Source organism: Gekko japonicus, unplaced genomic scaffold (assembly GCF_001447785.1).
Source record: "Gekko japonicus isolate JY-2015 unplaced genomic scaffold, Gekko_japonicus_V1.1 scaffold42, whole genome shotgun sequence".
In the NCBI taxonomy this organism is placed as follows: Eukaryota; Metazoa; Chordata; class Lepidosauria; order Squamata; family Gekkonidae; genus Gekko; species Gekko japonicus.
Window position 1 is genome coordinate 1,853,412 of NW_015165831.1, and position 3,513 is coordinate 1,856,924.

Here is a 3,513-nt window from a genome sequence, read left to right on the forward strand (position 1 = left end):
GGGGTGGGGGGGGGGGTGGAACAGTGGGTGGGCTTCTGGAGGTCTGGCCCCGCTGGTGGACCTCCTGAGCCAGTTTGGTGTAGTGGTTAAGTGCGCGGACTCTAATCTGGGAGAAGCGGGTTTGATTCCCCACTCCTCCACTTGCACCTGCTGATGTGACCTTGGGTCAGTCACAAGCTCTGGCACAGCTGTCCTTGAAAAAGAGCAGTTTGTGGCAGAGTTCTCTCAGCCCCACCCACCTCACAGGGTGTCTGTTGTGGGGAGGGGGAGGGAAAGGAGTTTGTAAGCCACTCTGAGACTCCAAGTGAAGGGCGGGGTATAAATCCAATCTCTTCTTCTTCTTCTTCTGATGGCACCTGGGTTTTGGCTACTATGTGACACAGATGGGCCATTGGCCTGATCCAACACTGGCTTTCCTTATATTCTTAATCCATTATGTGGAACATCGCAGAAGTGGGGGGAAACATCCAAAGAGGTCTTTCAGTCAATCCTACTTGCCTAACGTGACATTCATTCTATTCTACAGCTTTTCTAACAGGCTAAGTCAGTTCTTACAACATCCCTAATTTTTGTTTAGCCTAACTACAGGCTCTGCGAGGTAAGCTAGGCAGTACAAAGGTGACCTTCCCAAGCATCTCTGGTGAGACCCAAGATGACCCAGGCTAGCCATCAGGTCTCAGAACCTCAGCAGAGTTGTCTCTGGTTAGTACTTGGACGGGAGACCATCAAGGGTTGGTCAAGGGCTGCTACGCAGAGGCAGGCAATGGCAAAACTACCCTGGCCTTGAAGACCCTACTGTAACTTCATTGCACTTTCCACCACCATAATCTGGTGAGTCTTATGCCCGAGCACCAGTTTGAACTTGTGTCTTCTTTGTAAAACCACAACTGACTAGAAATTCCTTTGTGTTCTTATACACATTCATGGAGAACAGAGCAATCAGTGGCTATTGGCCACAATGCCTGAATAGCGCATCTGTGTGTAGGGGCAAGTCCATCTCTGAAAACCAGGTGACAGGGACAGATTTGCACTGATTCAGCAGAAAAACTGGCCGTCCAAGGCAAGCGACAGCAGCAGGCCAAATTCCCTTTTCTACACAAGCCCTACTTTTTTCAGTTTTATAACCATAATGGAAGACATGAAGTATGGCTAACACAACTTTAGGGTACCGGGGTAAAGGCAAGGCCTGAGATCCATCTGAGATAGGGTTGCCAACTCTGGGTTACGAAATTCCTGGAGATTTTGTGGGTGGAGTCTGAGGGCAAGGTTTTGAGGAGGGGAGGGACCTAAGTGGGCTCTAATGCCCTTGAATCTCCCTTCAAAAGCATCCACTTTGTCCAGGGGAAACGATCTCAGTAGCCTGGAGAGCAGTTGTAATTCCAGAAGATCTCCAGCCACCACCTGGAGGCTGGCAACCCTAAATTCCAAGATCACCTGTTCTCTTGTTTCCATCTCAACTATTTAGATCAACCAAACAAACCTTCTTGACAGGACCAGCAGCATGCCATGTTCAGATAGTGCCTAGAGAGACATTCTTCGATTGTTGACCCACGGCTTGGAGACTCTGTTCCTCTTATGGTTGCCAGATCCAGGTTGGGAAATTCCTGGAGATTTGGGGATGAAGTCTGGGGAGGACAGGGACCTCAGCAGGGTACAGTGCCACAGAGTCCACCCTCCAAAGCATCCGTCCTCTCCAGGGGAACAGATCTCTGTAGTCTGGTGATGAGTTGTAATTCTGGGGGACCCCCATGTCCCACCTGGAGGCTGGCCTCCCTACTTCCTCTGGAAGTCCATACAATCTTGAGTCTGTCTACTTCCCTGAAGGGCTATCCTTGGGCCTGGCATACAGCAGCCAGGATTAAGCACAAAGGGCTATAATTGCAGAGAAGCTAATTGGGGGGGGGACCCTAAATTGGGTGGTGGAAAGGCCACTTTAAAATGTTTTAAATAAATAAAACAATAAAAAAATAGCTTATTAGGACCAGTAGGGTCACCCTATTTTGAAAAGAAAAAGAAAAAAAGGACATACTTCCCGATTGCAAGTTATCACTTTGACAAATCTCATTTTAAATACTCCTACTATTTAAGCTGTGATAATTGCTACTAACTAGGAGTATTGCTGATCTTCCAGCCCCCAAAGAAGACATTTTCAAAGAAACCAAACAGGGCAGACACCCAAAAAAAGGAGAATATGTCCACTAAAAAGAGGAGAGCTGGTAACCCTAAGGTCCAGTCATAAAATAATATGCAAATATATACTGAGAGATTCACCCGATCTCAGCCCTGGAACCTTCTTGGAATACTGGCCTTTCCTGCCCTCAAATATACCAAATGAATGATTATGAAAAATATGAGTATCACGTGCAATGCAGAATGCATCTCCTGTGAAGATCTCACCTCCACCTCCTCTAGTCTTCAGACATGTATGCCTGGGGTAAAGGTAGATTCAGATCGGTAGCCACGTTGGTCAGAAGCAGCAGAACAAAGTTTGGATCCAGTGGTGGCGCCTTTAAGACCAACAAAGTTTTATTCAAAGTGTAAGCTTTCGTGTGCAAAACACACTTCTTCAAACAAAACTGGAATAAGATCTCAAAAGCTAGTTACAGGAGAAAAAGAGGGTGGGGGGTAAGCCGTTAGGAGAGGCCACTCAGAGCCCAGATGCCTAAGTAGAGTTGAAACTGGAAAGGGTGGCCGGTAGGATAAATGGACGGCAGCAAATGAGCACGTAAATGCAAGAGTTAAAGAGAGATGGGAGAATGAAATTGGGTAAAGGTAAACCTGGTTGCGTAGCTTGTAGAAGGTTGCGCCTGACAGCAGTTCTCTTGGGAGCAAGCGGAATAACTTGTCGCAGAAGACCACTTTAATAAGTCACCCAACCTTTGAGTTTGTCCGATCAAAATATTGCGCCGCTGCACCTTTTAGATCCCCCCCCCCGGTAGCCTACATTTGTCTTAAGTTTTTAGGGAAACGGCACACTCTTGTGCTGAGGTTACGTTTTGCTAAGTCCCACTTATTACTACATTTCCCTGCAGGCTCTGCGGCAGCAGGCGGAAGCCACGCGACGTTTCGAGGGGCGGGGTTCCGGCGAGCTCGCTCGGCCCGACCGGGTAGTGCTGACGCTCTCTTCCGTTCTGTTGGCAGCGGCAGAAGCAAAGGTGGGAGAATCCAGTCTCTGGCATGGTTGAGGAAGAAAGTAGTTGGGAGGTTCGGGCAGAGGAAATGCAGAAGGTTCCGGGGGGAGGAGATTAATTTGTTTGTGGCATCTGGTAGAGAAAAGGGGGAAAGAGGCGATTGAATGGACGATGCTGGCAGAGAGAAAATTGGGAGTCTTGACAGAGGAAGTGCAAACTTGGGAGTGGGAGGAAGATCTAGAAATGTAAGCAACCTATTGGGGGGGGGGGGGGTCCCCAAAAAATTAAAGGGGATATTTGGAATGAAGGACCGTGTAAAGACACATAAGGGGCGATTGTTGGGGGAGGAAAAAATGCCTCCCCCCATTCTTTGGGAGAAGAC

At 48.2% G+C, this 3,513-nt stretch overlaps 1 protein-coding gene across 1 annotated transcript in view; it reads left to right on the forward strand.

Moving 5' to 3' along the window:
- Positions 1-3,097: 3,097 nt before the first annotated feature.
- The window catches only part of SSR2 (signal sequence receptor, beta (translocon-associated protein beta)), an 11,237-nt gene continuing 10,821 nt past the window's right edge, over positions 3,098-3,513 (forward strand). The window contains exon 1 of the mRNA XM_015410823.1: positions 3,098-3,155. The gene's annotated coding sequence lies outside the window, so the exon portion shown is untranslated. The remainder of the gene's footprint in view (positions 3,156-3,513) is intronic.